Source organism: Gekko japonicus, unplaced genomic scaffold (genome assembly GCF_001447785.1).
Source record: "Gekko japonicus isolate JY-2015 unplaced genomic scaffold, Gekko_japonicus_V1.1 scaffold310, whole genome shotgun sequence".
NCBI lineage: Eukaryota > Metazoa > Chordata > Lepidosauria > Squamata > Gekkonidae > Gekko > Gekko japonicus.
In genome coordinates, this window is record NW_015174851.1 from 748,476 (window position 1) to 774,662 (window position 26,187).

The window sequence follows — 26,187 nt, forward strand, 5'->3', positions numbered from 1 at the left end:
AAACGAAGGACCAGGTTTGCCTTCTCCATTTGTAATTGTAAAAGCTGTTCTTCTGTTGAAATTTGCTTCTTTTCCAATTTTTGTACCTTTTTCTTCACCTTTTGAGCAGTGGTGTCAACTTCTTTCACTTTCTCAGCTGTTTGTTCCATAATTTTAAGAGTTTTGTTCAATTGTGTCTGCTGAGTAGTGATACATTGGCTCATTGTTGACAGCTGTTCCTTGAGATTAGTCATCTGGTCCAGCAGGGGGCGCAAGGACTCTGCCAATCTTTTGGCCAACTCGGTGGTTTCTTCCGGTCATGGACTCTCAGCTACTTTCGCTTTTAAAAGTTTCTCCTTCTCCGTCCTTTTCCCCGCCATCTTTATGAGTTGTTTACTTTCGCAAAGATTAGCAAAGTCTCTGAATATGCGCTCAAACGCTCATACATGCCTTGGTAAGTCTTTCCCAACAGGTTTCGTCGCTTTTGTTTCCGCCCCCTCCCCCCGGTCTCACTTTTGAGTTTATGCGCATGGGAGGGGCCCCTCCCCCGCTTGCTTTACTTTCTAGTCTGTGGGGTAGGGAGCTTTCTTTTTGAATTGCAAATACGCCTTAATCCGACTCACAGTTCATCTTCGGTCATACGACCTCATTTAGCCTCTGTTTTAACTGCTCGATATCCAGCACTTGCCCCGGTCAGCATCGCTTCTTCCATTCGGACACTCAGCAGGAGGACCATCGAGATGGAGAAGCGCCTCGATTCCCCAGCATTAGGCTGGTGAAGAGGCGACCTCTCATTAGTCCCCTGGCTAGGAGCCTTTCAGCCAGGCTCCATGGGAGGTAGCAATTCCTCCCCCCCTCCTTTCTGCTGGTGCACAGCTTTCACCCCCTGGGAGGTCTGGGAGGTGAGTCGGCTTGGCGCACTGCCATAGACTGGAAACCCACATTTTCAAAGGTCTTACCCACATTGGTGTCATTTTCCTTCCTTCCTCCCCCCCGCTATTTCCCCACCATCAGATGAAGGCTTTCAAAAAACAACTGCTAATTGCTATATCACTATAGTGCAATAATAATGTAAGGACCTATTGGCATGACCTACTAGCTCATCTGTAATCCCAGTTCTCATTTTAAAAGTATCTTGCCCTTTTCATTGCGGAGATTTAAGGGGAATGTCACCCTTATACCTCTAGACATAGAAACCCTTTGCTTAAAAAAATCACAAAAGCCTGTCATCCCATGCTTCTTTACACAGTTATCCCATATTGTTTCAAAGCATATTTTTTCTAACTCACTAGCCAGCACACATACTAAACAAACCACAGTTTCTTTCACCTTCAGAGTTCCTTGTTTCCTAAACTGCAAACACTGTTCCATTCGATGCACCCCCCACCCTCCCACTTTCTGATATAAAGAGTATATATTTCACTTACGCTGAAGCATTTATGTTAGCTACCAATCAGCTTACAGTCCCAATAGAAAGTGCTGGTTATGACACTTAAAGTCATCCATGGTACCAAGGAATGTGTGGGGTTCTCCAGTATATGAGCCTGCTCATTTACGGTGCTCATTCTCTGATTCCCAGCTCTGAAATAAAGAGGATGGTCATAAAAGGCAGGGCTTTTTTTTTTTTTTTAATGGTGGTACCTCAGTTATGGTATGGAGCTGCGGTGGCTCAAGTGGTTAAGATGCTGAACTGCAGGCTGTGGAAAGTCGGTAGTTCAGCAGTTCGAGACCCGAGTTGCCGCATGATGGAGTGAGCTCCCGTCTCTAGTTCCAGCTACTGCCAACCTATCAGTTCAAAAGCAAGAAATTGCAAGTAGATAAATAGGTACCACTTCCATGCGCCTTGGTGTTTAGTCATGCCGGCCACATGACCACAGAAACATCTTCAGACAGCGCTGGCTCTTCGGCTTTGAAATGGAGATAAGCACCGCAACCCTAGAGTCGGATTCGACTGGCTATCGAGCAAGGGAACCTTTAACTTTACCTTACCTCAGTTATGGAATACCCTCCTCACAGGTATTTGGCTGGCACTTAATATACGATGTTTCTGGTGCCATCTAAAAACATATTTGTCTCTCCAGGTTTTCTGCTGATACCGGTTGTATCTAATGAACCAAAATGGAGCAAAGCTCTTGGAATGGAACTACAGCCCATGGGACTTTGCCCAGTAATGTGCTTCTGGGTGGTTGGAGGATCTTTGCAAATAGCAGGGGGCAAAGTGTGTGTGTGTGGGGGGTTGCAGTGGGATAGGAGCATTGGTAGAAATTGCCCCCTCATCCACTCTCAACAGAAGTACCCTTCTGCCGAAGGAAAACTGCTGGAGAATCAAAATGCAAGCCTAATTTAAAATGTATGCAATCATTTTATGCGGGTATTTTTAAACTGTTCTAGGCCTGTGTGAAGTGTATGCAATCTTGGCATTCAGAGCAGAGATTATTCTTGGCTCACACTTATTTAGATCCTCTCGACAGCTTATTTTTCTGTAGTGAAAGGTGGTGGAACTTAAGACTGCCTAGATACGGAGCTGGATCCTGACAGCGTGTCCCTCAGTCTCACCCAATGCCCCTCCTTATTAGATCATCCATCCTACACGGCTTTTATTCATCTGGGTCCTGTGATCCCTCACATAGCCTGTTTGGTGGTCAAAGTGGACTCTCGACTCCCCTTTTCACCGGCAGGAAAATATGTTGGATTGAAGCCATTATGCCCCCTATAAAGTACTGGGTTCAAGACATGTTGCTGTGATTTAGCTCATAGTTTATTGGAGACAAGAGACAACTGAGACAACTTGTAGGACCGGGGGACCTGCTTAAATGCCGGTACCTGCCACACCCAACACCCGTGATTGGTTTATTTACAGTGCACCCATAACCATAGATCCCTTTTAGGATCCGAGCTGACTGATTGGTCCGTGCTAGGATCCTCTGAGTCCATTGTTCTGGAAGCGAAGCTTTGCTTGTTCGCTTGACCATGTGCAAGCCCGACCATGTGCGCAGTTCTTATGTAGTACATAACACCCCCTCAACTCTTTGGCTGAGCATTGTGCCTCTTCAGTCCTTGAGTCCTTTAGGGGAATGTAAAGACAAGAGCTTGACAGCAGCTATCCATCAGTGAGCAAAAAGCATTCTAAGCATCCTTAGAGACGCACATTTTTTCACATAGGTAAGTTGCAGGAAAGTGGCTTGCAATTTATTTATTTTTTATTAAAGATTTTATTTTTTTATAAAGACAAACATCACACAGACAAAACACACAGATACATAATTGTGGGGGGTTCAGTTACATCATCAATTTACATGCTTAGTTACTTCATACCATATTTGTTTTCCATGTTCCATCTTATGTTCTTACACAAATCTTTTGCATATTTTTGAATATAAGTTTTTGTATTCTATGAAAGGTTATATACCTGTATACTTTATCTATTGCATTCTTCATTTCAAAATCTAAACCATGTAGTTTCATACATACACAGGCGTTTACATAGGTATCTAACTAGCAGGGGATTTCATTACCTCATCATTACCTATTTAAATACCTCAACACTTGTTTTCCAAATTTCACCTTGTATTCTTACAATGATCTTTCACATATGTTTCAAAAAATAAATTTTATACTCTTTTGATATATTTTCCAATGTTTCAACTCATTTATGTAATTTTGAATAGCTGTATAATAATTAAAATATTCAGACCTTTATAAAATCTAGAGGGACTGTATTTTCTCCCTTATCCAAAAATGTGATGCTTGTGTATTCTCTCTTATCCACAGAATTTTGGAGCTTTTCCATAGGTTTTCATCCTCTTCACCCTCTGATTTCTCCTTAAAGTCTTAATTTTGTGCCTTTCCCCCTTGTAGATGAAACAAGTATCTTCTGGTGATAACCATCTATAATCAACTTTTAAAGTAGTTTGAGGTTCCATATATTCTTCTTTTCTCTCTTTTTGAATAGATATTTCATTTGCTGCTTCGATAATTCCATCTCTTGTCATTCTTTCATGGGGTCTCATATTCAGTTCTTCAGTCAGTTTGTCTCTTTTTGGATATGTTTTGTAAGTCATATCAATTGGATTATAGACTTCATCTGTATCTTCTATATCAATATATTCCACAGAAGTAAATGTCATATCAATTTGCTCTTCCTTCTGATTGGTGCTCTGCTGTAAGAGTAAATTAAACTTAGGTTGCAGATCCTTCATAGCTTTTTCCGCAGCTGTTCTTACTGCTGTTATAATTGTTTCCTGTATTAATTGTTTAAAGTCTGTAATCAACCATTTATCTTTGCCTACACTAGCCATTTCCAAAATATCATATTAAACAGGGAATCTCTCCAACTCTTTGTCAGTACAACCTCTACACAGCTACCTATACTTACACAGCAGATTTTGTTATGGTTACATGAAAGAACCTGGGACGCCAGGTTGGCGGTAACCAGGTCCAGGGCATTCTCCATGGTGGCGCCAATGCTGTGGAACATGCTTCCCAAAGAGATTAGAGCTCTGCAGGACCTCCAGCAGTTCTGTAGAGCTGTGAAAACTGAGCTGTTTCACCAAGCATTCAAATAAGAACTGACTGCACCGGTTGGGTCGCACTAGCACTTTACCATAGGATGTCGCCATATTTACTTAGTTTTATTGTATTTATTGTATTTTATATCTTGTATTTGCTGTTTTAAATTGTATGTTGTTTTAAACTGTTGTAAGCTGCCCTGAGCCACCTCGGCGGGAGGGCGGGGTAGAAATCCATTAAGAAAGAAAGAAAGAAAGAAAGAAAGAAAGAAAGAAAGAAAGAAAGAAAGAAAGAAAGAAAGAAAGAAAGAAAGAAAGAAAGAAAGAAAGAAAAACAGGAGCATTCCCAAGTTAAAATACAGAGTCAGATTGCATTTTGGTAAAAAAAACCTTACAGACACACCACTTCTATATTTGCAAAACAATAACCATTATAATATTACTGTCTGAAACAATTTCAACCAAGGTCAGCATTCTTATCAATTGTTAGCAGTACAAAAGAGACAGAATGTACTTTTATAATTTCAACAAACCAAAACAAAGTATGTTATGAGAGTATAACATATTAAAAATTCAAATTAAGTTCCTAATAGTTCTTATTGATTCTTCTTCTTTTTAGTTGTGATATTTATTAAAATATAATTATTTGTAACTAGCAGTAAAGCCCGTTGTGAAAGCAATACAACGGGATCTAGAAAGAGGCTCTGGGGCAGTGCTCTGGCTTTGGGCAAACAATGTCAATTTGCTGTGGTGACCTCAGCAGGGTATAATGACAGAGTCCACTGTTTTCTCCAGAGGAACTGATCTCTGCTACCTGAAGAGCAGTTGTAATTGTGAGTGATCTGTAGCCCTCACCTGGAGATTGGCAGCAATTGTTACCCAGGACAAAATGGCTGGTTTGGAGGGTGGAGTCTATGGCAGTGTACCTGTCTGAGGTCCCACCCCTCCGCAAACCCCACCCTCTCCAGGCTCCACCCCTCAAATCCCCAGGAATTTGTCAGCATGTAGTTGGCAACCCCATCTCCTTCCCAGCTAACCATCAACCTACCATTATCTGCCCCTTTGACTTCAGCTGACTTCTGCCCTCCCTTCTGCAGAGCAGTTGTAATTCTGAGTGCTCTCCAGCCCTCACCTGGAGATTGGCAACAATGGTTCCCTATGTGGGACTGACTGGTTTGGAGGATGGAGTCTATGGCAGTGTACCTGTCTGAGGTCCCACCCCTCCTCAAACCTCACCCTCTTCAGGCTCCATCCCTCAAGTCTCCAGGAATTTCCCATCTGGAGTTGGCAACCCTATCAGGACTGGCCCCAATGTGTTTTCTCCCAAAGGCCAAAGTAGGTGACAGGACCAAGCTTAGTTGCCTACCAACAGGCACTGAGGGGAATGTAGGGTTGCCAGCTCTAAGGAGGGAAATACCTGGAGGCTTGGGGGGTGGATTCTGTAGAGGGCAGCATGGGGCGGGGTGGTGGTGGAAGGACTCAGCAGGTATAATGTCATAGGGTCTACCCTCCAAAGCAGCCATTTTCTCCAGGGGAAGGGTGGATTCTGTAGAGGGCAGCATTGGGCGGGGGGGGGGCGGAAGGACTCAGCAGGTATAATGTCATAGGGTCTACCCTCCTAAAGCAGTCATTTTCTCTAGGGGAACTGATCTCTGTCATCTGGAGATCAATTGTAACAGTGGGAGATCTCCAGGTCCCACCTGGAGATTGGCAACCCTAGGGGGACGTCAGCTGCACAGCAGGGGGTTAAAGAGAATGGTTTGATGGCTGCTGGGCCAAGATTGGCAACAATAGTTCCCCAGGAGCCCCATCGTAAATGCACCAAACAATTCCTCAAGATTTTCCAAAACACTACTCTGTTTTGGGCTCCTGGGGAACTTTGAAGTAGCACCAAAGCTTTAAGATCTCTCCAGCTGTCACCTGGAGACTGGCAACAGCTTGTCTGGAGTGTGGGCAGTATGAGATTTTCCAAAACACTACTCTGTTTTGGGCTCCTGGGGAACTTTGAAGTAGCACCAAAGCTTTAAGATCTCTCCAGCTGTCACCTGGAGACTGGCAACAGCTTGTCTGGAGTGTGGGCAGCATGGCATTGTATCTGTCTGAGGTCCCCCTCTTCCTCCTCCTCCTCAGATCCCACCCTCAGCAGGCTTCATCCCTAAAATATCCTGGAAGTTTCCAACCTGGAGTTGGCAACCCTATCTGCCTGTCTGTCTTAAGTTTTACAACCACCCCCCCCCCCACAGCCTCTGCCTAGGGAGCAGCTGACATCATTCTCCTCACCCAACTGAAAATTCCAACTGCCTTGCAGGGGGGGGGGTGAGTTTGAGGTGTGGAATGGAATGTAGTAAATGACCTTGGAACGCTGGGCGGGACTGCACAAAGCAGCCAATGAACCCAGCCAGTGTCTTCCGAGTGGCAGTTTTTTCGGCCTAACACTAAAGGAGTGCATTTTAGAATTCTGGCACCCAAAACCCTTTTATAATATAGGAGAGATCCTTTCAAGGGTCTTCATATAGTTCATATAATTCCAGATAATTTATTTGTAATTCCAAACAGAGGAGCTCTTACGTCCCTGAAAGTGAAAGCCAAATAAGATGAATATTTCCAAAATTTTGTAATCCACTATACAATATTGAAAGATCAATATTTTTATTTAAGTTTTGTTCTCAGATCATAACCTTCTCTTCTTTTGCCCAAGCAATTTTAAAGAACGCTTTCAGAGGGGGGGAAGGGGAGAAATTCTTCACCCCTCTAATCCTTTGTGTTTTCAATAGATTTAAAGGGGGCTTGATCAACGGAAAGTCTCTGATGTTTTTAAGTGGTTCAGTTGAAGTTTTCTGCTTCTCTTGGGTGGTCACAGCTTTCGATTCTTGCTTTGGGGTGATCAAAGGTCTCCCACCCACTTGCTGCCACTTGCAGGAAGTCTCAATCAAGCCCTCTGCACTGGCTTGCAGTTTATGATTAAAAACAAACACCAGGCTGAGTGAAACTGGGCATTCATGAAACGGAACGTTCCATGGCATGACATAATCTTGAGGCAAATCTGCCACTGAAAACAGAGGAGGCAACCCATCAGTAGGGTAAAACACATATATTTTCTTTCCCATGTTTCTGCTTGTTGCTTTGGACATTAAACAGGAGATAATCAAAGAAGCAAATGGCAAAAAAAATTGCTAACAAATGTTCCTTATGGAAAAGAACTATACATTTTAAAATGAAATCTGGGAAATCAAAGAGGAGGCCTGGCATAGTCCTAAGAGGGCATTGTCCCCCATAATTACAGGCCTGGAAAGGTATCTTTCTCATTTAGTAGTATATCTTAAAGTCTTGAAATTGAGGGGCTTCCAATAGAGGAGGAGGAGGAGATTGGATTTATACCCCGCCCTTCACTTGGAGTCTCAGAGCGGCTTACAAACTCCTTTCCCTTCCCCTCCCCACAACAGACACCCTGTGAGGTGGGTGGGGCTGAGAGAACTCTGACACAAACTGCTCTTTTTCAAGGACAGCTGTGCCAGAGCTTGTGACTGACCCAAGGTCACATCAGCAGGTGCAAGTGGAGGAGTGGGGAATCAAACCCGGTTCTCCCAGATTAGAGTCCGCACACTTAACCACTACACCAAACTGGCTCTCAATAAAAAATGAAGTAGTAGATTATTAGAAAGGGAATTGGAAACAAATCAGCCAGTATCATAATGTCCCTGTATAAATTGATGGTGTAGCCCTATTTGGAATATTGTGTACAGTTCTGGTCACTGCTCCTCAAAAAATACATTATAGCATTGGAAAAGGTGCAAAAAAGGGCAACTAAAACATGATAGAGGTTTGCAAAATTATGAATGGGATAGAGAAGGTAGAGAAAGAAGTACTTTTCTCCCTCTCCTGCAGTACAAGAATTCATGGGAACTCAATGAAATTGATGAGCAGTAGGTTTAGATCAGATAAAAGGAAGTACTTCTTCACTCAAAGAGTAATTAACTCATGGAATTCACTGCCACAGGAAGCAGTGGTGGCTGCAAGCATAGACAGCTTCAGGAAGGGATTGTATAAACATGGAGCAGAGGTCCATCAATGACTATTAGTCACAAGGTATATATGCAACATTATGTCTGAGGTAGTGATGCTCTGTATTCTTGGAGCTTGGGGGGCAGTGAGAGGGCTTCTCGAGTTCTGGCCCCACTGGTGGACCTCCTGATGACACCTGGGTTTTGGCCATTGTGTGACACAGAGTGTTGGACTGGATGGGCCCTTGACCTGATCCAACATGGCTTCTCTTATGTTCTAGTCATGGTCCCATTCCACTGGTGGGGTGGGGGAATCTCCTGCCCTCATTCCTATTGCCTGCTACTGCTCAGAATGGTGGCAGTACTGGCTGCAGCACTATGTCACTCAATAAAAAATGAAATGACATAGGGTTGGTCTCTAGGAATTGTTGGAAACTCTATAATTTTACCAACAGCTTGCCACTCAGTCTCACCCAATCCCCCTCCTTATTAGAGCATCCATCCTACATGGCTTTGATCCATTCAGGTCCTGTGATCCCTCACTTAGCGTTTTTGGTGGTCAAAGGGGATGCTCAATCCAATGCTGAAGAAGAAGAAGAGGTTAGATTTACACCCCGCCCTTCACTACCCAAAGGTGTCTCAGAGCGGCTTACAAACTCCTTTCCCTCCCCCTCCCCACAACAGACACCCTGTGAGGTAGGTGGGGCTGAGAGCTCTTGACAGAAACTGCTCTTTTTTCAAGAACAGCTCTTAGCAGAACTATGGCTTGGCCAAGGTCATCCAGCCAGGTGAGAGTGGAGGAGTGGGGAATCAAACCTGGTTCTCCCCGATTAGAGTCCACGCTCTTAACCACTACACCAAACTGGATCTGAGCAGGGGATCTGGCATGACAAAATATGGGATCAGTTTATCATGTCCAAACTCACTGACAATTTACATCAAGGCCATATTGGCTCCCAAAAAGTTTACTCCAATTTTGTCCTTACCTGGGCTCCTGTGTTACAGTATATGGCAGATCAGGATCTTTTACAATCTAATACTACTTACCATCCATGGCTTCATTTTAAAGCACCCTATGAAATTGCCGACTGTTGAATATCTCTATAAGTTGACAGTATTCCATTCCTACCTTTAATTTTAATATTTACTTTTTGTTTTCATTATACATGCACTATTCTGAGGGCAGGAATTAGTCTGTTTAACCTTTTAGATACTACAATGCACAGTATGATTCTTCTCTTACAGATGTTGTAGCTCCATGTCCCTTATGTTTATCTGTTGATAGTTAACTTGCTGTACTAGGCATTATACTGTACCCTACTGCCTTTATGTTTTCATTTACTTATGTCATTATCATCTATATATGTACTTTAATAATATTATGTCCTGCCGACGGGTCACCCCAGACCCCCCCCCACTGCTGGTGGGCCTCCCATCACCACCCAAAGGCCCCTCCCCAGGCCCTCCGCCACTTACCTGGGGTCTTGGGGGGGGCAGGGAGGAGAGGCCGAGAGAAGCAGGTCCAGCCGAAGCAATGCCGCACCAGCCCCTCCCGCACTCCCCTGGGGTTGGTGGAAGTGGGACAAGCGAAGCCACTCCAACCTCAGCAGAAACAGCTGTGCGGGGCTACAGGTCTGGCGTGAGGGCCTGCCCATGCTCCCGAGCCAGGCACCCCAAGCGTGGCCACCCTCCAAAGCCCCACCCCAACCCAGAAGAGGTAGCTGGGGCTGCAGCCTCTCCCGAGGCTTGACGGCTCCAGCTAAATATGGGAGCAGGGCCTCGGGAAGGAAGAGAGGAGTGGGTCCAGGGAATGCTGGGGGTGTCATCAGATTCTTGTGACATATTATAATAAAATTTTGAATTTTTAAAAAGGGGGATGCTTGACTCCTAGAGCTATCTATATTCCTTCTATAGAGCTACCTATATCACTTCTATTTTTAAGTAGAAGTGATGTGGTGCAGCAACGAGAAGGCAATAGTTTAAATTCAATGTAGTAAAATATATCAAGATCTACACATCACACAAATAGACTAAAAGCAATAAGCAAGCAATAAAAAATTCCTGGTGGAAGTTAAGCTAGATGCTATCCATCCACAGCTAGACTAAGCAAAGCCCACCCATGGAGGTGTGTGTGGTATCCCCAAGAGGGAGAGTTAAATATACTGGCTTCGACACACAAGTAGTGACCAGCTCATGCTTTATTCAGTGATTTTGCTCAACTACAAGACAATCCAGCAGGGCCAAAGCCCTGTTTATAATCCCATAAAACGGCACACCCCAAACACACCCACTCCCAACAATAGGCTATTTACACACTGATTGCATCCCAATAGGTGGCTGCCAGGATCCTGCTGGTCTATTGTATCTTCCCCCCAAGCTCACCTTCTTTCTGGCAGTCCTAAGTTGCAGGGAAACTGTGTCAGTACACATCACCCCTCCCCCCTAAGTTCCGAAGCCCCTAGCACACAAAGTCCTTGAGGTAGACTGGCTTTTGCCGCTCTCTCTGTGAGCGCCGGGGCTCCTGGGCTGGTGGTGCCGGTGCTCGGACTGGGCTTAGTAGGGTAGGGAAAGGACCTCTCAGGACTCTTGAAGTTCTAGGACTGCGGACAGGTGCTCCATCGCAGCTTGCTTGGAGCCCTCAGTTACTTGGTCTGCTGGGTTTGCTGGCAGAAGGGACTCACTCTCTGTTGGTGGCGGTGTAGGTTCCGGGCTGGATTCCTCTTCCTCAGCCGTGGATGGGTCCAGTTCCTCAGGCAGCACCCAATGGCGTAGCTGGTCAATGTGCCATTGTAACAGTTGGCCTCCTTCTGTGGAAACCTTGTATGAGAGAGGTCCTATGACTCAAGTCACCCTTGCCAGAGCCCATTCCGGACTGCTGGCGTAGTTCCATGCAAAGATGGGGTCACCAGGGAAAACCCTTAGGTGGGTGTCTTGACTCACTGGGGACTGGCGTAACTTGGGGGCCTGGTCTGGGTGAAGGCGGTCCAGCCTTGTTGTGGGGTTGCGGCCCTTCAAGAGTTCTGCGACGCTGTGGTCTATGGTTGTTCTTGGGGTCATTCTGTGGCTAAACAGGAAGCCATCTAGCTGGCAGTTCCAGTGCCCATGGGTGAGCCTCTGGAGGGTATCCTTTGTAGTTCACACCATTCTCTTGGCTTGGCCATTGGTCACCGGGTGGAAGGGTGTGGACCATGCATGATGGATCAGGTTCTGCTCCAAGAACTCCTGGAACTCCCTGGAGGTGAAGGTCATGCCGTTGCCTGTTACTACTGAGTCAGGCAGGCCGTGTGTGCCTTAGAGCCCGGATAGCTGCCCGGGATGTGGTGGAAGTGACTGGCACAACTTCCAACCATTTAGTGTAAGAGTCCACAAGGATAAAGAATATTTACCCCAGGAATGGACCAGCGAAGTCCAAATGTGGCCAAGCCCACAGTCTCTGTGTGGACTCCCACTGGTGCACGGGAGCCTTCAGAGGTTTGGGGCATGTCTCCTGGCATGCCTGGCAATGCTGAACCCAGGCCTCTATTTCACTATCCATCCCTGGCCACCATACGTAGCTTCTGGCCAGTGCCTTCATTTTCACGATCCCGGGGTGGGACTTGTGCAGGGCTTCCAACACTCCTTTCCTCAGTGGTGGGGGCACGACCACCTGCCTTTTCCATAGTTGGCACCCCTTGTGCGTGGAGAGTTCATCTTTATGGGATGTGAATGCGGTGAATTTGGGGTCTACCCGACCGGTGGGCCATCCCCTCTCCACCCAGTCGAGAACATGGGAGAGGAGACGATCCCTTGTGGTGTGGTGGGTGATGTCCGCGGTGTGCAGAAGCTGGTTCGGTACGTCCTCTATCAGCAGGATTTGGTGTGCCGGGTCCAGGTCCAGGTCGACCGAGTCGAGCAGGAGGTGGCTCAAAGCATCTGCGTGGCCCATGGACTTCCCTGGTCTGTATTGGAGGGTGTATTGGTACCCTCCCAGGAAGATGGACCAGCAGAGAACCTGGGGCGACAACATCTGTGGCATCTGGCGTTTGGAGGCGAGATGGCCGAGCAGGGATTTGTGGTCGGTAGCAATGGTGAAGGGATGGTCATATAGGTAGTCATGGAACTTCACCCCGGCCATGATCGTGAAGGCCTCTCTGTCAATCTGGGTGTAGTTCCGTTCCACTGATGATAAGGTCTGAGAGTAATAGGTGACTGGCACCTCCCACCCGTCTGGCAACTGATGGCCGAGGATGGTGCCAATGCCATAGGGACTACCGGCAACATCTCATTGAAGTGGATGAGGATGTTGTTAGATGTGAGAAGTTCCTTTCCTGCTTGGAATGCAGTGGCCTGCCACCAGCCCCACACCCAGGGAGCCTACTTGTTGAGCAGGCAGTGGAGAGGTCCTGTGACGGCGGCTTTATGAGGCAGAAAGGAGTGATAAAAGTTCAGAAGCCCCAAGAATGCCTGCAACTCAGCCTTGGATGTGGGGGCCAGGGAATTCTTGATGGCATGAACCTTGTCAAATGCAGGGTGGATGCCGTCCGCGTCCATAGAGAATCCAAGGAACTCCACTCGGGGGACTCCCAGGAGGTACTTTTCCCGCTTCACCTTCAGGCCGGTGGTGTCGAAGCACTGTAGCACGATGCGTAGGTGGCAAAGTCCTCCTCCAATGGGGCAGCTGTTGTGTGTAAATCCTCAATCTCCTCATGGGCGGCGGTGCATTTCCCAGTCCATTTAGAGTGGCAAGCGTGTGCAATGTGGCCAGACTTGCCGCAGGCCCTGCAGGTCGTGTTGCAGAAATGGCAGGAACGATGCTTGTGGGCCTTACCACAGCTGGTGCAGGGACGCGATGTGGTGTCCTTTGCTGGTGCTGTCATCAGCTGAGAGCTGCAGCAAGCTGGGTGGTGAACCTCGTGGGCTTCTTCCTCGTCGGAGGCTTCCGATGTCTGAGGAACGGCAGCTTGGTATGCTGTGAGGGCTTGATGGTCCCACTGAGATTTCTCGAACGTGGTGGCCTCATGGAGTGCCTTCACCAGGGTGAGTTTTGGCTCCCAGAGGCCTATCACGAACCGGTCTAGGAGGGACTCATCCAGGCTTGAGAACTCACAGTTGAGGGCCAGCTGGCGCAGTTGAGGGCCATCTCGTTAGCAGTTGCTGGCACATGAAGAAGTCCACGGTGCGCCATCTTGGTGGGCTATGGCATGAAACGATCTGTGAGTGCCTTTAGGAGAGCTTCATATGTGGAGGCCTCCAGAATGAGGGGTGCGATGAGCCCCTGGACTAGCTTCAGGGTGGAGATCCCACAGGCGTCAAGCAGCAGGGCCTTCTTTTTGTCTGCATCGGTGATGCCCTGGAACAGTATGAAGTATTTAAGACATTCTACCCAGGTTTCCCACAGCTCTGGGTGCGAGAGGTCAAACTCCGGCAGATGTCCTGGAGCGGCAGCCATCGTAGCGATGATCCCGGTAGTGATGTGGTGTGCGAGGCTCAGAAGCTCAGGGCACAATGTAGTGCTGGAGGTCACTGGGCTGGCTCAACAGGATCCCACCTTCATCGCCAGTGAAATATACTGGGTTTGACACGCAAGTAGTGATCAGCTCATGCTTTATTCAGTGATTTAGCTCAACTACAAGACACTCCAGCATGGCCGAAGCCCTGCTTATAATCCCATCAAACGGCACACCCCAAACACACCCACTCCCAACAATAGGCTATTTACACACTGATTGCATTCCAATAGGTGGCTTCCAGGATCCTGCTGGTCTATTGCATTCCCCCCCCCAAGCTTACCTTCTTTCCGGCAGCCCCGAGTTGCAGGGCAACTGTGTCAGTACTCAACAGAGAGCACCAGAAGAAGAGAATGGGAAGGAAAGGGGTGCTAGGAGCGCAGGGAAGGGGGAAGAGAGAGGGAGAGAGCTTGGACTTGAGGGAGGAAGAAAGGTGAAAATGCAGTATGGGGTTCTGAGATTTAACCAGGGTGAGCTAGGATGGGGCTCTGAGACAGCTGTGAAACAGCATGGGGAGAGAGGAAGAGAGCCAAGGAGAGGGTATAGTATGGGGAGTACGTTGCAAGCGAGTGCAGTTGGGGTGAGAAGGGGGGAAGAGAGAGATGGAGATTTAGGAAGGACAGAGGGAAGGATCCATATGTTGCCTGATTCCTGTTGCATGAACATAGTTGCTGAGTTCCAAAATGTGTGTGTGTGTGGAATCTGGGGATTGTACCTTGTCATAGTTGTACAGGATTAACCTCAGGATGTGACTGGACCTAAAATGCAAGTCCAAAGTGGGCCTTAATAAACTACAACATTATGCCATTTTCTGGCAGTGATGGGTATCCAATTTTTGGGATGTTTTAGGTGGTTCTATGAAAAAAGCCCACATGGAAAAATGCCCACATGGAAAACTGCTCACATGGAAATAAACCCACATGAGAAAAAGCCCATACATATAAAAGCCCACACAGAAAAAAGCCCACATGGAAAGAAGCCGACATGGAAAAATACCATGTAAAGCACCATAGATATTTATAATGGAAGTGATTGTCCTGGTTGTTCATTTTGGGCTGGGTGTGGAGACATTCCAAGAAATCACAAACTATCTTTTGGTTACAGGGGTGTGGTAATCCCTGTTGAGCTCCTTCCCCTCCACAAACTCCACCTTCTCTATACTCTGCCACAAATCTCCAGGAATTTCCCAACCTGGAGTTGGCAACCCTGCTCTGTAAGGAGTTCCATTTCTGTAGGAGGAGAGCTATATGGACAACCATATGCTGCCCTGAGTCCCTTGGAAGCAAGAGCTTTTTTTTTTTTAAAGCAGATATGGTAAGCACAACTACCCAAAAAACTACCTTAAAGTATTAGTTTGGATGATGATGATGATAATTTTGGGATTGTCCACAAGGAATTCAGGGCTACTGAATCTCATAACTTTACTTGGAGTCTCAGGACTTTTGTAGGTAAATGAAAGCAATCAGGGGACATCTCTTTACCAGATGAGTAATAACATTGTAACAGCTAACCCAATTGCTTTATCCCACGATATTTGAAAAAGTAAAAGTAAGTGTTTACACATCTCAGTGGCCAGGATGAAGATCTTGCTGAAAGAGTAAATGCATATTTGTAAAGTGGAAGATTACTCAGCTTTATTATTGGCTTGTAGCCAATAATAATAATATAGAGAACTGGAACATTTGGCATTCCTTGCCATTCATCTGTATAATCAGGTACCAGCCCATATATATGTACATATCCTGTAGAATTACAAAGACATCCGTTGCAACATATTACTTAATGAAATACCATTAATACTCATAGTAACATCTTTCTTTTTATCCTATCTCTCCTTATATATAAAAGAGTTTTTGTGTCCCTCTTGCCTCAACATTCCACACGCTTCCCTAGCCTTTGGCTCCCTGATCTGTCACTCAGAGGGTGTCCCTAGCCACTGGCTGCGTTGCCTGAGTCCCGCCCAGCTGCCATTCAAGAGTACTCACATGCCATTGGCTGGGTGCTGGGCTTGCTCCTCTTTCCCGCCCACTCCTTCAGCCACTGTGCTCTGTCAGAATTTCTGGCAAATGGCTTTCTCTCTTGATGAAGATGCTTGCCTCCTGTGTGGGACTAATTTTCCCCTCAGTAGTTGTTGGTAGGTGTAAAGAAATGGCAGTTACCTATGTCTGTGAGATGGCTGCTGTCTCTGTGTTTAAAATGTTCCCCCATAAGGCTTAATTGAGCTGTAGTTCCAGAGTTGGCTCCCAGGGTTGAATGGGGCTTTCTCATCTGCTGACCTACAGCTGCCCCAAGGCCAAAAAGAGCGGATTCAGCCACTCCACAGTCGGCTGGACTGGGGGATGAATGGCAGTTTCCCTGCTCTCTTGGGCAAGAGAGAGAGGCTGAAGTACCGGTGAGCCCACAACCTCCAGAGGTAGACAGTGTTCTGTGTAGGGAAAGAGGATTGCATTTAACCCCTGTTGATTTATGCTCCGTTGGTTCATAGTGTGTGCTTACTGTTACAGTGTGTGTGTGCTCCATAACTGTGTAAATAGTTAAATTCTTTCATTTGGGCTAATAATCTGTGTTGTGCTCTTACCACATAGTCTCCCCCACTCTGCACAATACCAAAGGGAGGGGGTAGCCCAGGGAACTAAGGAAAGGCCAGACCCTTGGGTTGCCAACTTTCCAGGGATCCCCCAAAGATTGGGGATTTCATCTCCAAATAGGGAGATTTGGCCAGAAGGGTCTCACTGTCCCTCTAAAAAGGCAGTGACAATTCAGTGAGTGGTGGTAACCAATTTCAGGAGTGAGATACGCCCACGGGACGAGTGTGGGAGGCGAACAGCTGAGTTGTAAACTGGAGCCCATTTCGCCACAGTACGCAATGAAGCTTGGTTCAGACAAAGGAAGGGAACCCTTTGCAGGCCTTTGTGTGGAACTCATTGGGGCCAGTCCTGACTAGGGTTGTCAGCTCCAGGTAGGGAGATTTCCTGGTAGAGTCTATGGAAGCCAGGGTTTGGGGAGGGGAGAGGCGTCAGCTGAACAGAATGCCATAAAGCCCACCTTCCAAAACAGTTATTTTCTCTGAAGGGGAGATCTGTTGTCTGGAGTTCAGTTGTGATACCTGATGATCTTCAGGCTCCACCTGGAGATTGGCTACCCTGGGTGTCACAATCAGTGCTTCAGAGCAGGTTCTGCTAGATCCAGGTTTTTGCTGTAGAAGCTGAGTGGGTGATTTTGGACCAGTCACAGACTTTCAGGCTAACCTACCTCATAGGGTTGTTGTGCAAGTCAAAAAGGGAGAGGAGAATGATGTAAGCTGCTTTGGTCCCCATTGCAGAGAAAAACTAATTTTCCTCCTGAGAAACCATTGTTGCCAATCTCCAGGTGAGGGCTGGAGATCACTCAGAATTACAACTGATCTCCAGATGACAGAGATCAGTTCCCCTGGAGAACATGGTGGACTCTATGTCCTTATACCCTGCTGAGATGCCCCTCCCCATGACAGCCACAGTTACGTGGAGGTCAGGGTTTCAGAGCACCGTAGAGGCTGCAGGTGTGTGTGGGGAAAATGGAAATCTGAAGAGGGGGAAAGAAAGGTAAGTTGATGCTTGGCTGGGAAGGAGATAGGGTTGCCAACTCCAGGTAGGAAAATCCTGGAGATTTGAGAGATGGAACATGGAGAGGGTGAGGTTTGAGGAGGGGTGGGACCTCAGACAGGTACAATGCCATAGACTCCACCCTCCCAACCAGCCATTCCCTCCTGGGGAACCATTGTTGCCAATCTCCAGGTGGGGGCTGGAGTTCACTTAGAATTACAACTGATCTCCAGGAGGGAGGGAGGAGGAGACGGAAAGCTGAAATCAGGGGCAGATAATGGCAAGTTGATGCTTGGCTGGGAAGGAGATAGAGTTGCCAACTCCAGGTTGGGAGATTCCTGGAGATTTGAGGGGTGGAGCCTGGAGAGTGTGAGGTTTGAGCAGGGGGTCGGATGTCAGACAGATACAATGCTATCAACCCCACCATCCCAACCAGCCATTTCCTCCCGGGCAACCATTGTTTTCAATCTCCAGGTGAGGGGTGGAGATCACTCAGAATTACAACTGATCTCCAGGAGGGAGGGTAGAAGTCAGCTGCAGTCAGAGGGGCAGATAACGGTAGGTTGATGGTTAGCTGGGAAGGAGATGGAGTTGCTAACTCCAGGTTGGGAAATTCCTGAGGATTTGAGGGGTGGAGCCGAGAGAGGGTGGGGTTTGAGGAGGGGTTGGACCTCAGAAAGGTACAATGCCATAGATTCCACCCTCCAAACCAGCCATTTCCTCCTGGGTAACAATTGTTGCCTATCTCCAGGTGAGGGCTGGAGATCATTCAAAATTATAACTGCTTTTCAGGTAGCAGAGATCAGTTCCTCTGGAGAAAATGGTGGACTCTGTCATTATACCCTGCTGAGGTCTCCACAGCAAATTGACGCTGAGTGTTCAAGGCCTTTGCACTCTCCCAGAGCCTCTTTCTAGAGTTCATTGTATTTATTTCCACAACGGGCCTTATTTTTAGTAAAACATAAAAGGGTTTTTACTTTGGTAATAGGGGTCAGAGGAGATGATCACTGCTGCTATGCGATGGAATTTTAAATATGAATAAACATTTCCAAGCTGATTTGCATATAGTGTCATTTATTTTTAAAATGTGTCTTCTGAAGTTGATGTATGTTGTCTTTATGCCCTTTAGCCATTTGCCAAAAGGGAATATTGGTGAAGGGTAAAATTTTGTCAGCATTTGATGATCTGAGTTTTCAACATTACACTCATATCTCTAGTGTTCCCTGAAGAGAAGTATTTCCTTCATCAATCCATTCACTATATAAAAGGTTGTATCTCATGGTCTAGAGGGGTCATTATATTTTATTTCCCAGGAACTTGAAGGAGGAAAATAGAAACAAGAAATTCCCCAAGGTGCATAAAAGTAACAGATTTCTTTTTTACTGTTAGGCTGAGGATGTATTTTTTACTTAAAATAAATTAGAGAATGTAAGTCCTAATAAGCCCATAAATTATTTCTGTAATGAAGACAAGGGCAAAATCTACATTTAATTTGCACACAATGTCAAGGGTTGCAGCTAATGGCTAGCAACCAGTGGGGATGGGTGGGGACAGACAGGCCCAATGACATGCTGATGGCACACCGTCACTTCCAGCAAATGCCTGGAAGTGACATCACATCATCAAAATGACACAATGATTTTATCATGGAGTTTGCCCAAATTCCACAGCATTGCATCAATGTCATGCCGACAGTGTGAAGTCATTCCCAGGTATTGTGATGTTGTGCCACCAGCAAGGCACTATTGTAAAACTTCTTTCCTCCCAACAACTGGCAACAGAAAGGGAAACTGGGAGACCTGATTCCCTGTGTCTGATATAGTGTTGTTGTTGTTGTTGTTATTTGGTTATTTATATTTATAGTTATCATCAGATCCCTGGTCACGCGGGGGAAATTGACGCGGCCAAAGTGTGGCTTTTTAGAGCTGCACCAAAAGAGACACACGGCAGTGGGATCAGACAGATCCCCTGAGCCGCTGCGCAGTTGCTCCCCGGCACGATCAGATGCCGGGGGGGTGGAAGCCATGGAAGGGAGAGTGAGGCAGCTGGCTGCGCATGTGTGTGCATGCGCAGTTTGGCTGGAAGCCTTGAATGCTCCTGAAGATGGGCGCGCCGGCGATCCCATGGCCGTGCTTGCTGCAGTGTTTCAGGTAGGTGCTACTATTTCCTAGGGGTTTTTTTTTAATGCACATTTTCGGCCTGAAGGGATGGATCAGGGACGGGTGCGCGCTGCTTCCCAGATGTTGCGGTGTGATCGTGCCCATTTGCGGTGCCCTTGATCCGTCCCTCTTCCTCCCATGTGCCCAGGGCCATAGTTATTTATACTCCATCTTTATTGCTGAGACTCAAGTTGGAATGCATAGTGTAAGACAAGTACAATCATTAGGTTGGGGCATCCAATGAAGAATACAATAGGGTTTGGATTACAGGTATCTGAAAACAAACAGAAATCTCAAACAAAAATGAAAGGAAGCATGGACTTTGAAACATGATATCTGAAGTGATGTAGAAACTACCTAGTCTGGATAATACTTACAGTGATAGGTAGCAATACAGTAGTGTAGGCCACAGTCACTATCCCTTTACTGATGCAACTTTCCAACCATTTCATTATGGTACGGTACTATTTATCTTGAGCAAGAAGCCCTCTTGACTAATTCTGTTTTGCATTGTTTTCTGAAAGACAAGATGGTTGGGAGCCTTCCTAACCTTGTCAGGGAGACCATTCCACAAAGTGGTGGCCACAAAAAAGAAAGCATAAGTATGGGCGGGTATTGATTTTGCCTATTTGCAGGATGGTACCTGAAGAAGGCCCTGCTGTGCTGAGCAAAGCTGCCATGGTGGGGCATAGGGAGAGGGGCAGTCCTGCAGAGACAAGGGATCAAGGCCATGCAGGGCTTTGTATGTGATAATCAATACCTTGAATTGAGTCCAAGTAATTTATGGATAGCCAATGCAGCGACTGCAGAATGGGAATGCTGCAGTGGTCTGAACTAACTGGAGTCTACAGATTACCCGATCAGCTAGGGCCACCAGCTCCTGGTTGGAAAATACCTGGAGATTTCAGGGGTTTGGGGAGGGGTGGTACTTCAGTTGGGATATAATCCCATAGACTCCACCTTCCAGAGCAGCCATTTTCTCCAGATGAATTGATTTATATCACCTGGAGATCAACTGTAAAAGTGGGAGATTTCCAGTCACCACCTGGAGGCTGGCAACCCTGAGATCAGCCAAGTCAAGGTAGGGGAACATCTTGTGGGCTAGAATGTGTTGGAAGAATGTGTTTTTTGAAGACAGCACACATACAACCAATGCTGCGTGAGCTGCACTTGCTTCCAGTGGAGCACTGGATCAGGTTCAAGATTCTGTTTTTGACCTTTAAGGCCTTTAACGGTCCGGGCTTGCTACATATCTTTGGGACTGCCTCTCCCAGTATGCCCTTGAAAGAGCATTATGCTCAGGAAGCAAAAAAAAAAAACCTCCTGGTGGTCCCCAGCCCGAGAGAAGCCCGGCTGTCCTCGACCAGGGCCAGGGCTTTTTCAGTTCTGCCCCCTGCCTGGTGGAACGCTCTGCCAGAAGACATCCATGCCCTACAGGAGCTGTTACCTTTCCACAGGGCATGCAAGGCAGAGATGTTCCACCAGGCCTTCAGTTGAGGACAGCAACAGGGCTTCTTTGGCACCTTTATAAATTTTCTCCATCCCTCAAAACCCTCCCCGCAGGCAGGTGGGAGGAATAGGATTCCCCCCCACACCATTTTGTACACTGAAGATAATGTGTTTTTATTACTGGAAATTGCTGGATTATTTTAACTCTATTTTAAAATATTTTGTTGTGAGCTGCCCTGAGTCTACTCCAGGGAAGGGTGGCCTAGTAAGTCTAATTTAATAAATAAATAAATAAATAAATTATCCAACAGTAATGCTGGATCCAGAATAACCCCAAGGCTCTTAACTGAGTCAGCAAGTATTAGCTGAACCCCACTGAAAGTAGGAAGCACAAGGTCCTTCGAGACATCTGCTTTCACAACCAGCATCACTTCCATCTGGTCTGGTGTCAGAACCAGGCAGGCCCCTGGGTTTCTGAGAAGTAAATGCAAGCACTCAACATGTAACCTAAACACAAAATTAAAAAGATATCCTTTTATTTGGTGATAAAAGAAATCTGTCAAGCCATTCCGATAGTTCAAGCAATGACAAGCAACAAAAATAACAATACTCAGCTAAGACATTTGGCAACCCTAGATAACTACCAAGCTGAAGGTAGCTGGTCTCCAATAGCAACCATTTGAGTCTTCATGAGGAACAGTTTAAAGCAGTCCAAGGCACATCCCCTGATACCTACTTCTTCCTCCATACACCTCAGTTGGATGGGATGGTCTACTGTATCAAAGGCTGCAAATAGATCCAAGAGGAGTAACAAAGAAGCATGACCTTTGTCTACATTCAGGTGGAGATAATCACCTAAAGCTACTAGAGATGTCCCTCCTGTAGCCTGCCCTGAAAATGGACTGGAAAGGGTCTGGATCCTATGAATTACACAGGAAGACTTGGAGTTGGTTCACTACTGTTCTCTCAATCATTTTGCCTAGAAAAATGAGATTAGAGACTGGACAATAATTAGCAACATCATTTTTATATAGGGATGTTTCTAAAGTAGCGCATGGGTGACTGCCTGTTGGAGTGCTTGAGGGAAAGTGCCCTGGGTTAGTGACTGGTTTTTGATAGTCATCAAAGGCTCATGAAGCAGCCCGGACGGGCAAGAGTCCAGTGTGCATGGGGAAGCCTACAGTGATCCCAGGATCCTATCAGTATCCATCAAAGTAACTTGGTCAAAATGTTCCATAATCAGACCAATCAATGCATTAGTCAAATTTAAACATGCTAAATTTGCAGTCACGTGGTAGGCCTTATTTGACAACTGTTGTCTATTTTTTACAAAAATAAATCTGTGTACTTAGCATTTCTTATTGAACTTTTATTTTTTTATTTATTTGCTTTCAATTTGTACCCCGCCTTACCAGTATGAACTGGCTCAAGGCGGCTTACACAGTTTTCTAATACCAGATGAGGTTAATGAATCACAATAAAGCACTTTGAAGTCCTACTCTGTTCAGTGGAAGAATTAAGGTTGTACTTAAATATCTTCCTTTGCAATCAATGGGATTTAAAATGCAGACAGATTCTTAGATCCCAAGCACATGGTTGGAAAGGTCATCTGTGTAGGTTTAACGCACTTCTGTGAACAGCTTGAGATTTTGTAAAGAAGCAGCAGGAGCAGAAAGTGCAAGGAAGTCTTGTGCATGTCTTGCTGGGGAAGATAATGTAACTTTTACTTTAGAAAAGATGGAGAAACAAATATGCAGAAGGGTAAAGATTTCTGATCTTGCTCCTTCCTGGTTTTTTCTAATATAGCCAAAGCTTCAGTATCTTGCACATGAACATTTATATGCAGATTTTATTCTCATTACTGTGAATTGCTATCACTTCTTAAAAGTGCATGCCCATTAATGCCAATGTCAGGGTTTTGCCGTCAGTAAATCAATATTGATAAACCATGGCATTTTCTTAACAAGGTTTTATTTTGTTATTGGCTGTAACCTGTTCATTCCTTTTCTTTCCAGTTAGACAGATGATTGTTTTACTGGGTTGTACTGTATTTTACTTTTCCGCCCTATGTAGATTGCTTTGAAGATTTTAAAAAGAAACAGCTAATAAATGCTTTCGACAAGTAAATAATAAAATACTATACTTCTCCGGTGGTCCAGGAATGGGGCAGTCCTTGACTCCTTACTCCTGGGAAAGCATCTCCCCCTTCGATAGGCAGGGCCGGCAAACTTTGATCCCAGAGGGGAGGGGCTTATCCTCTGATCCCCAGTCTTACCGGCCCTGCCTTCTGAGCAGGATGTGCTGGCTGTGCTCTGAAGAACACGAAGATCCCAGAAGACACCAGAAGGTCAGAAGAAGAAGTGGAGACCTAAAGGGCAATGGGAGAAGGTACTTACCTTCCAGCCCTAAAATATATTCGAGAGCTGCAGGACTCGAATTACAATGGATCCGGCGCCGGCCAATGTTCCCTCTAAGCTGTGGAGTCTTGTGAGCAAAAATTCTACTTTGTGAGCTACTGGCATGAAAGTTGTGAGCGAATGATTTGGCTACTGTATAAATTAGTTTACTCTGGAGCCATCCTTCCTGAGCTAAGACAAAAATGTGTGAGCTGGAGGCTAAAAAACGGTGAGCTAACTCACACTAGCTCAGCTTAGAGGGAACACTGGCGCCGGCAGTCCTGGGAGGCCCCCAGGCGGTTGTGGCGCTGGGAGGAATGCCTCGGGCCCCGCTGGGAAGGCGGCGGTAAACTGCTCTCCCCCCCATCCAGCCACGGCAGCATGCAGTGGTTTGGTGGACAGACGCTCAGTGAAGAGCCTGGGGAGAGCAGAGGCAAGAGAGGCGGCCAAGGGTGGTGCAGAATCTCTGTCGCTGTCCCTTTCGGCATTGGAATGGAGCCCCCTCCTTGTTCCAGATCGTGGCGAGGAGGGATGTGTCTCCTGCGCAGTCTACCAGGTCAGCTGAACCATGGTAGGACTGTATCCATTGAGAACTGGCAAGGTGTGGAGGGGGAGAGAGAAAGAGGATTACCCCCCCTCCTCCAGTTTTCTTTTCCCCGCCCTTTACTCCTTTCCTCTGGATCTGGATGGGAGGTTCTTTAAAAGGATGCATTGCTTCTGGTCCATGGGTCAGGTCTCTAGCAAGGACAATTTACAGTCCTTATTGCTGGGCCTTCGGGAAAGGGAGCAGCAATAGACAGCCTACTTCTTCCCCACCTGATTCAGCTGATGTGGGTGGGGTAGGGCTCCATTTTGGGGCTCTGTTAGGAGACTGATGGTGGATACTTTCACTTTCAGGTTCCCCTAAAATGGCTGAGAAGGCGGGAACATCTAGCTCCCAAGGCACAGAGAGTCTTAACCCTTCAGAGACTACCAATATAGCCTCCCAAAATACTGAGCCCTCAGGAGAGGAAGCCCAGTCAAATTTATCTCCTGGCTTAGAGAGGAAATGAGAAAGAATTCACTGGTCTAGGGCAACAGGCAGCTTCTTCCTAGGCTACTGACCTCTCTGCTAAAAAAGACAGGAGTCCCAGTACAGAGGGCAGCCCTCCTCCTAGAAATACAGACCTCCCAAGCATAGTGCCAGAAAAAAGGTGAACTATTAGAGCAGGAGAAAGAAAAGGGTGCCTGTCATTCAATCTAGACTCTTCCTCCTAATCTCTATAATATAATATGGGCTAAGGTCATGAGGGCACTAGAGCTTACATACACTCCAAAGATACAGGAAGACAAGGAGGATCCTGGGTTCTTTCCTGTAGGCTCTGACAAAGCCATTCCCAAGTGTGCCGCTTCCTGTGGCATTATATAATATCATTATGGCAGAATGGGAACACCCAGCCAATCCAAAGTCTGGGAAACCCAGTGTTTAATAAACTCTGCTCTCTTATTCCAGGAGCCACAAAGAAGTTCAAACTTCCTATGGTTGATGATTCAATTAACTTATCAGCGTCTACTACTCTATTTCCCGTGGATGCTGATGGACTCCTAAAAAAGGCAAGGGAGTTGCAAAGGCACTGCGTAGAGTTTTTTTGAGGCGCCTGCCATCTCCCTTAGAGTATCAGCTATGGGATCCCTATTTGCTCAAGTGGCCTACCTGTGGGCCTCAGAGCTAACTTCTGTAGACAGTGACATACCAAAGAGCCTTAAGGATGAGCTAAAACAGATAGCTCTAGCCACAGCATTTGTGGCAGAAGCCTCTTTGGATGCCATACAACTCACAGCGAGGGCTATGGCATGTCGTGCAATGGCCAGGAGAAATACGTGGCTGGGGCACTGGAGCACTGGAGATTTCCACTGGGTGTCTCACCCCTGTGACCATGTGCTTCAGAAGGCTTTTGTTTGCTTGTTTCATTAGATTCAAAACCTCTGGAATATCTAAATTCACAGTCTGCAACTTTATGATTCCCTTTACATAGGAAACACTCAATTTTCCTTTTAAATCTGTGCCCATGTTTCAAACTCAGTACAGACATTTCATTAGACAACACATCATTTCTGTTTCTTGACTCAAATTCTTCCTTTAAAATCAACAGTAAATTCTCAAGTTTTAAATCATCTGTGTGCCTTAGAGTCATTGCTAGATTCTTGTAACTTTGTGGCAGACCTCTGAGAATAGCAGTTATCATATCAATTTCATCAGGAGTCTTGCCTAACTCTTTGAGCTCATTATGGATTCCCATTAGCTTTCCCAATTTCTCAGGTAAGTGGTCAGTCTCTGTTACTTTAAAATCAAAGATCTGAGCCTTCAGGTAATAAATTTTGCTTGTGGTTCTTCCTGCATATCTCTTTTTCAAATATGCAACCATTTCCTTTGATGTCCCCACAGTGTATAAATCTGGCACATCATCAGGATTCACAGACCCAAGAATAAGATTTTTAGCATAGCCATCCAGTTGTTCAAAATCACCTTTCTCTAGCTCATTAGCTGGGGGCTCCATTGTTAAGACATGCTGGGCTCTTTGCATCTGGAGTTTCACTTTAAGAACCACTTCCCACCAAAGATAATTGTGGGGTTTTAATTTAAGGGCT